At 39.2% G+C, this 10,152-nt stretch overlaps 1 long non-coding RNA gene across 1 annotated transcript; it reads right to left on the minus strand.

Annotated features, from left to right (window-relative positions):
- Positions 1–2,980: 2,980 nt before the first annotated feature.
- On the minus strand, positions 2,981–7,479 carry LOC306651007. The gene is made up of 3 exons (XR_013761082.1): positions 6,874–7,479; positions 6,644–6,726; positions 2,981–3,550 (listed from the first exon to the last, which is right to left on the minus strand). It is a non-coding gene; the product is annotated as an uncharacterized lncRNA (long non-coding RNA).
- Positions 7,480–10,152: the final 2,673 nt, after the last annotated feature.

Raw genomic sequence — 10,152 nt, forward strand, 5'->3', positions numbered from 1 at the left:
CTCACCATACAAACATTCAATATGTATTGGATATGAGATATTATCAAGGAATTATTATCTTTATTAGGTGTGATAATGGTTTGTGGCTGTATTAAAACAAATAGTATTTGTCTATTAAAGATATATACTGAAGTATTTATTTATTTTTGGTACCAGGAATTGACCTGGTACCACTGGTTAAGGAATTGACATTAACCACTGAGCTACATCCCCATCCCTGTTTTGTATTTTATTTAGAGACAGGGTCTTGCTAAGTTGCTTAGGGCCTCATTAAGTTTCTGAAGCTGGCTTTGAACTTGAGATCCTCCTGCCTCAGCCTCCCGAGTCACTAGGATTTCAGGTACATTCCACCTTGCCCAGATTATGCTGCAATATTTATAAGTGAAATAATATGTCTGGGCCACATGTGGTGGCACATGTCTGTAATCCCAGCTACTCAAGAGACTGAGGCAGGAGAATCACAAGTTTGAGGTCAACTCAGCAAAACCCTGTCTCAAAGTAAAAAATAAAGAGAACTGGGGATTGTATCTCAGCATCCCTGGGTTCAATCCACATTACTGATGATAATAATAATAATAATAATAATAATAATAAGAAGAAGAAGAAGAAGAAGAATTTCCTTAGAAATACTTGAGCATGAGCAAGGTATGCGAATTTCTGCAACGTACTTTGAAATGTATCAATAAATAAGATGGATTGGTGGATAGAAGGATGGAGAGATGGACAGATGTAAGTAAATGTAGCAAAATGTCACACAGATGAAGCAAAATATAGACAGAAAATATGACAAAATGTTAATTATAGAGATGATAGGTACATTGAATATTCACTGGAAAATTCTTTGAACTTCTCCATATATTTGAAATTTTTCATAACAAAACTTTGGGGGGGAACCCTGATAAAAAATAATTTATGAAATATTATGAAACAAAATGGCAAGTTGATGATAATTGTTAGAATCAGGTAGTTCATAAGAATTTTTTATGCTCCTCTCTTATTTTGTATGCTTGAAATCTTCCAATGTATAAGGATTTTAAAAACCTTTCACTGGGCCTGGCACAGTGGCCCACACCTGTAATCCCAGTGGCTTGGGAGGCTGAGGCAGAAAGATCTCAAGTTCAAAGCCAGCCTCAGCAAAAGCAAGGTGCTAAGCAACTCAGTGAGACCCTGTCTCTAAATAAAATACAAAATAGGGCTGGGGATGTGGCTCAGTGGTCGAGTGCCCTGAGTTCAATCCCCAGTACCCCCTTCCCCTCAAAAATCTGTTACTGGAATGAATCTAAGTGAAATAAGTCAATCACTGAAAGACAAACTATATGATTCCACTTAAATGAAGTACCAAGTGTAGACAAATTCATAGAATTGTGATCACCAATTCTATGAGGGAGAAGGAAATGGGCATTTGTTATTTAATGAGTATAGAATTTCAGTTTTACAAGATGAATACTTAACAGGATTGGACTGTACACTTAAAAATGCTTCAGATGGTAAATTTTATGTTACGTGCCTTTTACTACAAACAAAACATCTTAATGTTTTAAATTTAACTGGAAAAAATATCTTGGGATCACTTGCTAGAAGATACTGTGCCAGAACAACACAGTTGCAAAGGTCAGTAAGAACTGACTGTAGATTTTCGTCATGATGAAATACTGGAAATACCAATGAAATTCTGGGTGAAGTTAATGACAGTTTCAATTCCAGTTCTCCTTTTTTAGGTAGGAGAATATGAAGAAGTTGCTTCATTTTCACTTAGCTCATCTTAAAGATAAGTATGAAAATTTTATTGGTCAACAAAAAAATATTTTTTGAAAAAGAATATAGAGCTGTTACCCCCAATGTTCTGGACTTGAGATAAATATTCAGCAAATTTCTCCAACTTTAGAACAAAAATACCGAAGGAGGAGGAAAACAGTATTAAGCAATGACTCTTGCAACATATGCTTAAAATTTACATCTAAGCATATGATGACTGGTCATTTAAGATAATTAATTATTATTATTATTCTCTGTTGTGAGGGAAAAACCAGGATTTTAATATATATATTATATATATATATAATATATATATATTTTTTTTGGGGGGGGGAGGTACTGGGGATTAAACCCAGGGTGCTTTAACACTGAACTACATCCCCAGCCCTACCACCTTTTTTTTTTTTTTTTGAGACAGGGTCTCCCTAAGCTGTTTAGGACCTTGCTAAGTTGCTGAGGCTGTCTTGAATTTGCAATCCTCCTGCCTCAGCCTCCCATGTTATTGGGATTACAGGCATTTGCTACTGCGCCCAGCAGGACTTTAATATTCTTATTAAAGTAAAATAAAAGTTACTGAAAACCACATAATACCAAAATAAAGCTTAATAGTTTCTTATAAGGCAAATACCCTGTAACAACCATGGAATTAAACTTTGTGAGCCATTCCAGAAGCACCATTGCCTTAGTCCATTTTCTACTGCTATATCAGAATGCCAGATACTGGGTAATTTATAAAGAAAAGAAATTTATTTCTCCCAGTATTGGAGACTCAGAAGTCCAAGCATCTGGTGATGGCCTTCTTGCTGTGTCATACATGGTAGAAGGCAGAAGGACAAGTTGGGGTGAAGAGGACCAAATGAATTCATTCTTTAATCAAAAACCCACTCCTTGGATAACTAACTCACATTTGAGATAATCGCCTTCATTCATTCATGAGGGCAGATCCTTCATGACCTAATCACCTCTTAGCTGTCCCACCTCTCAACACTTTTGTGTTGGGAATTGTTTCCAACACAAGAACTTTGGGGGACACATTCAAACCATAGTACTTACCTAATTTCAACCCACACATCATTACCCTAACTTTATAATAATTAATTCCTCACATTTCTTTATAGTAACATTATCCAACTGCACATTCCTAAATATTATGGATTAGTTCTTCCCATTAACAAATGGTTATGTTTTAGCTGGGTGCAGTGACATACGCCTGTAATCCCAGCAGCTTGGAAGGCTGAGACAGGAAGATTGCCAGTTCAAGGTCAGCCTCAGCAATTTAGTGAGGCCCTAAGCAATTTAGCGAGACCCTGTCTCAAAATTTTAAAAAAGGGTTGTGGATGTGGCTTGTATTAGTCAGGGTTCTCTAGAGGAACAGAATCAACAGGAAGTGTGATTACAAAAGAGGGATTTATTAGATTGGTTTACATGATCAGAAGCTGAATAGTCCACAATGGCCGTCTGCAGCTGGAGAACTGGAAGAATCAGCAGCTGCACAGTCCAAGACACAGAAGTCCAAGAACAAGAAGGATCAGCAGTGCTACCCTAGTCCGAGACCAAGGCTTCTGGAAAATACCTGGAGAATCACTAGCAGAGTCCGCTTTGAAAGAGTTAAGAAGTGAGAGTCCAACATCCTCAGATGATCAAAGCAGTGATCAAGAATCTGTTCAAGAAGAGCCAAGCTTGAATCTGCATCTGCTTCCTTGTTCTTCCAATTTTTATTCCAGACTATTGGGCAGTGCTGTCCACACTTAGGGAGGGTCTCCACTTCAGTTCCTATCCCACATTCCAGTCATTCCTAGACACACCCAGAAATCTCTTAATCATCTGCATCTCTTAATCCAATCAAGTTGACAATTCAAATTAACCTTTACATGGATCAATGGTAAAGCAACCCCAGGTTCAATCCCTAGGACCACTCACCCACCAAAAAATGTTTATGGTTTTAAATTTCCTACTTTCAAGTTTGTCACTCAGGTCTGGATTTCCCCCAACCTTTGGATGATTGCATGTATGTGGTGCAGGGCAACGTATTTCTCTCTACTCTGTTGTGTTTTTTGCAAATTGGCAGCTAGATTCAGAGGCCAGATCTGGTACAGGCTTGATTACTTTAGCAAGACTACAGGTGGTGGCATATCCTCTCATCAGGGTGCACAGAGTGTCTGATTATCACCCTTTGTGATAGTAGCAGTGATATCCAATGCCTAGAAAATCCATTAACTCCATTGGTGGATGCAAAATGGTGATACACTATTTCTAATTATTCTTATTCAGTAATTAATTACAACACTTTTTATAAAGATGCTTTTGTTCATCTATCATTTGGTTACTGATGCTATAGTTTGTTTAGGAAAAGTTGGATAAATGTTTTATTCTTTTTCCTTTATTTAATAGTTTTGAAGACAATGATTTAGTTCCCTATCATCCTTCAAAGGTAGTGACTTCTTTTTTATTTATATATTTTTTAACTTCTATTTATTTTATTAACATTTTTTGACAGTTATAAATATTTTTTTAAATTTTCATATATGTATATAGGGTAATTATATCTGTCTCAATCTACCATCCTTCTCATCCCCCACTGACTTCTTTCTCTTAAATAATTTTTAGTTGTAGATGTGCACAATATCTTTAATTATTTTATTTTTATGTGGTGCTGAGAATTGAATCCAGTGCCTCACACCTGCTAGGCAAGCGCTCTACCACTGAGCTAAAACTCCAGCCCAGGTAACTATTTCTTAAAAGATCATTGTGGCTGGGCATGGTGGTGCACACCTGTAATCCTAGCAGCTTGGGAAACTGAGGTAGGAGGATCGTAGGTTCAAAGCCAGACTCAGCAACTTAGTGAGGCTCCAAGCAACCCAATGAGACCCTGTCTCTAAATAAAAAATGAAAAGGGCTGGGGATGTGGCTCAGTGGTTAAGCACCCCTGGGTTCAATCCCTGGTACTGAAAAAAAAAAAAATCATTGTGAACTTGTGAATTTTAACATATTAGGTGAGTTTAGGTCTAATTGCAATTATTACCCTCTTGAAGCTCAAATAATCTCTTCTAGAGTCAGTGAGAAACCCAAGATTTGGCTCCTGAGTTCCTTTGACATGAACCTAGCAGGCTCTGACAGCTTCCTATTATGATATTCCAGGATCACCTTATATATTTCAAGTCCCTGACTTCAGTCAGCCATTTCTTCAGGAAACACTCATCTTTTTTTGTGGGAGATGATATTTTAAGTTCACGATCTGGGTGCCAGGGTTTCTAATTACCACCTTGTCAGTCATTGTTCTAGGCCTCTTGAGCAGACAAGGCTAGAAAGTGTGTGAGCGCGCGCGCACACACACACACACACACACACACACACACACTCATATATTTTAAACAAAATAAACAATCTTATGAGCTCATACTGATATTTCCAACTCAAACTGAGGAATGTACGGTTTTCTTTTTCTTTTTCTTTTTGTGGTACTGGGGATTGAACCTAGGATCTCGAACATGCTAGGCAAATGCTTTACCACTGAGCTACATCCACATCCTTTTAAAATTCTTACTTTGAGACAGGGTCTCACTAATTTGCCCAAGCTGACCTTGAACTTGTTCTCCTCCTACGTCAGTCTCCCAAGTATTTGGGATTATAGTTATGTACCACCACACCTGGTGCGTTTTCTTTCTTTCTTTTTAAAAACTTACACTGGTCTGTGAATTGAATCTGTATTTCCTTTCTTCCACACCAAAAATATAGGTCCTCAAAGATGTTGGGTGCCGGGCACAAATTCAAGGATAGTGTGGGCAACTTTGTGAGACCCTTTCCCAAAATAACAAATGATATAGGGCTGGGGATGTAGCTTAGTGGTAGAGCACCCCTGGGATTCAATCCCTAGTACTGAGGAAAAAAAAAAAAAGGAGAAAAAGAAAGATGCTGGGCACAATAGGATTGGAGTATCTCAAAATTACTCATTTACTTTATCCTATTGTGTCCAGGTTCTTGCGAGAGCACCTCCTTTGGTGACTCTAGGACTCACAGCATTAAGTGTATAGTTGTACTCACAGCTAAGGATTATTCTGGCAAAAGGATATAGAGAAATGTGCAGACAGAGTCTGGAGATGCCCACACAGGCTTCCTTGTGCTGTCCCCATCCCAGGAAGGCTCAGAGACAGAGCACTCTCCTAGCAATGACATTGCAGCAATATGGTGCTTCATGCCCAGGGAATTCCACTAGAGTTCGGTGCACAAGGGTTTTATTGGGGCCTGGTTCCTAGGCACCCTCTGCTTATTGTTTACCAAAATGTTAAATTTCCAGAATGAAAAGTGATGATCAGCATAAACCACCATTTCCCATAGTTTAGGCAAAGTGAGTCATCCTTATCAGTGAAGGAACACTGAGAATAGTCCCCAAATCCAAGATCCCAGCTGCCAGCTGAGGGCTGACTTTTTGAAGGACAACCATCATAGGACTGCTTTTAGTTCCCTTCTATACGGTCTGCCCCTTAGGCACTGGCCAATGCACCATTTTTTAAAGCAGGGGTAGGGAGATCTTGCTATGTTGCCCAGGCTGGCCTTGAACTCCTAGGCTCAAATGATCCTGCTGCCTCAGTCTCCTAGGTAGCTGCAACTACGGGCTGGCTCCACCACACCTGGAAGGCCAAAGCATCTTTATAGCAAAATTGTCAGTAAGACCCCAGCAGCAGGGTGAGACCAGCCTACAGTGTTGGACTCAGTTATATCCTCCAGGGGTCCTGGATTTAGCCTGTGAAAACAAATCCCATTAACTACAAAAGTCTGTCTTAGAAAGCCAGGTGACTTCCTCCTTAAATTTCTGTACTCAACCCTTTTTGCATGACCCACAGCATCCATTCAGGCTCAGACCAACTCTGGCCAGTAAGTGGAAGCTTACCTGAATGCCTTTGGAGGATGAGACTGGGTCAGGATAGGCAGGGTCACATTCAGGTACAACTCTGAAGGGCACATGTGATACCCCTGGAAACAAATAATTTACAATTGTTTAGGCACCCTACACGTGATGTACATTGATTAGGCAGTACAGATTGACTGGGATTACAGTGGAGTCTCCTGCCCAGTACAATCCAAATAGTTCAGTTTGGTCCTTGGTTTCAGAGGGACTACCTGAAAGTGGTTAGGTTCCATCAGTTTGGCTTATCCATAACATCTGTCCATCACTTTCATGAGTATGGGTGGCATCTGGAGGTATTCTGTGTTCCAAGGAGTATGTGCCACCTTTGCTGTCTTAGTCTGCACCGCCAGGGGTGACCAGAGGCTCTGCAGCTGGTTTCAATTCAAAGCACTCACAACGCAGAGCATGGTGGCACATGCGTCTAATCCAGCGACTCGGGAGGCTGAGGCAGGAGAATTGAGAATTCAAAGCCAGACTCCGCAACTGAGCAAGGCACTAAGCAACTCAGCAAGACCTGTCTCTAAATAAAATACAAAATAGGAATGGGGATGTGGATCAGTGGTTAAGCACCCCTGGGATCAATCTCCAGTACCAAAAAAAAAAAAAAAAAAAAAAATCTGAATTCAAAGTGCTCACAACAGCAAGCATGGAAAGGAAACATGGGCCATTTGTTCTATAAGAAGAAAAGAAAACTTTCAAAAGCTGTTCTGGGAAATAAAAAAAAAGGTCATCAATGCTCTCTCTCTACTCCCCTGCACCTTTCCAGGGGTTTTCTTCTTTCTCCATTGTTACAAAAGCAGCATGTCTCATTCAGTAATCATAACTTCACGTTTCTCAATCCTTTCACTCCCATCCAGATCAGCCTGGGAGGGTTGTGTGCAAGAAAGCAAGAAATATTTTCCCAGGAAAACATCTTTATGCAATTTAACCAGAAAGACTCATCATGTTCAGGAATCGGTCAGGAAGAATCCTGAACTTTTGAATTTTTTCAAAATGGGATTTCATAACCTTCCATTCTTTTTGTCCTGCTCACTTACTCAGTGAGCAGCATAGAAAAGCATCCAATCCTTTCCTGGGGACAGCTGCATAGAACAACAGAACTGTCTAGTAAGGTGTGTGCAAGAGTAGAGGGAAGTAGGCTGTTGGTCTGTGAGTACAAACTGCAACTAATCCAGAAACCTGAACACAAGACAACAGCAAAGAGACATATCTATGAGGGGACCCAGGTCCATCTGTAGGGAGTAGGAGAAGGGTTAACACTCCCTGTGATGTGTCCTCCTGCAACCTGCAGCTTTCATGAGGAATCACTAATTAGGAATGCAGTTCATCTCTGTATCAGAAATCTAGAGTCATTCAGCAGTGCAATTTCAGAATGTATCCTGAAAATAAGCCCTCTCCCATCAGCATTTTTCTGTAACCCAGACAGCCCTGTCAGCATCCATATTTTCTTTGTTTATGGCCCCACAGGAGCTGTCGTAAGCTGAGTTCTATTCTTGGAGATGAGTCTTTAATTCCCCCAAAGCCTAGAGTGGGGTGGAAACAGCATAGAAAACAGTATCAGGTTTCAGCTCTGATTCAGGCCAGGAAGTTGGACCTATGAATCCAAGATTTTGAAAAAAACAGCAGTCTTTCTTCAGCAGCAGCAAAGCTGAGACAAAGAAGGGCCAGACAGCCTTGTTCCAAGTCCAAGTGACAAGCCAGGCTTTCCTAAAAGTCCTTTTTTATTTTGTCAGTTTGAGAGTCCAAATAGACCCACTCAAAATAGATGTACATCAGGCTGGAAGACCATCAGCCCCTCTGGACCAGAACCAAGCAATTCTTGTCAACAAGAGCACATTAACAGACTAAAAGTTGTTTTGGAAGATTCCAAAACTGCATTTCTACCTGGAGATTGCCTCTCTTTTTATGTTCTCTCCCTTTTTCCAGAGGCTCCAATGGACAAAAAACATTAGTTATGGAGTTTAACTATGTTTCCAATACATGAAGAATTGAAATTGTAATCTTCCCACAGACACCGAAAAATAAAGATGCTCTCTGATCAGAGCCAGTAATGCTGGCATTTTTACTTCAGGACGATGCATCTTGCATTGACAAAATGATGCATATAACATTTTACATCAAGTTTTACTATACATCCTGATGGAAGAGCCACAAAGTGCGAAACCTCTAAAATGTTTTCCTTTTCTCTTCAAACCTTAGCTACAAAATCAACATTTACAAGGTTAATGTTATAGCTGCAATGAGATACAGGTTGCAGTTTAAGGGAAGGGCTGCTGCGTTGCAGAGGCAGCTACAAGACTGCAGAAACAATGTTTTTGTACTGTGGATTGAACCTAGGGCCACCTTACCACTGAACTACATAACCAGCCTTTTTTTTTTTAATATTTTTTAGTTGTTGATGAACCTTTATTGTATTAATTTATTTGTGGTGCTGAGAATCAAACCCAGTGCCTCACACATGCCAGGCAAGCATTCTACCACTGAGCCACAACCCCAGCCTCCAGTCTTTTTTATTTTTTTATTTTGAAACAGGGCTTTGCTAAGTTGCTGAAGCTGTCCTTGAACTTGTGATTCTCTGGCCTCAGTCTTGAGTTACTGGGATTAATGGTGTGTGCCCCCATGCCCAGCATTTTCGCTTTATGCAGAGCTGGAGACTGAACCAGAGCCTTATGCATGCTAGACAAGTGCTCTATCACTGAACTACAGCCCCAAGTTCAGGAAGTAGTGTTTTATTTTTTGGAAAGAAAGATGTAAAACTGTTTTTATTTGCAGAAAACCTGATTGTGTAAGTAAAAAATTCTTTAAAAATCTATAAAAATAAGTTACTAGAACTAATAAATGACTTTATCAAGTTACAGGATATAAAGTCCCTTAAAAACAATTGCATTTCTATATACTAGCAATGAAAAATTGAATGTTAAAAGTATTTTAATAACATTAAAATTTAGAAAAATATGTAGGGATAAATTTAACAAAATATTTGCAAGACTTATACACTGAAAGCTAAAATAATTGCTGGAAGAACTTAAATGGAGAAATAAATAAGAAAATGGAGATATATAATATGTTCATGGGTTGGGAGGACTCCATACTAAAACATCAGTTCTTTCCAAATTAATCTAAGGACTTGATGCAATCCCATTCAAAATCCCATCAGACTTTTTTTTTGTAGAAATTGAAGACAAGTCTTAAATTTATATAGGAAAGCAGAGGAGTGAAAATACTCAAAACAATTCTGTAAAATAAAAATTAATTTGGAAGACTTATACATACTAATTTTAATATTTCCTCTGTAGCTCCACTAATCATGACAACGTGCTTTTGGCATAAGGATAAACATATGGATCTATGAAACAGAATTGAGGGGCTAGAAATAGGCCCATATACATATGGGAAACAGTTTTAACAAAGGTGCCAAGGCATTTAGTCTTCCTACAATGGTGCTAGAATAACTTGATATTTTTATGGGGGAAAAAAGAACTCCAATCCTT

This window comes from Sciurus vulgaris (genome assembly GCF_902686455.1).
Source record: "Sciurus vulgaris genome assembly, chromosome: X".
Classification (NCBI taxonomy): Eukaryota; Metazoa; Chordata; class Mammalia; order Rodentia; family Sciuridae; genus Sciurus; species Sciurus vulgaris.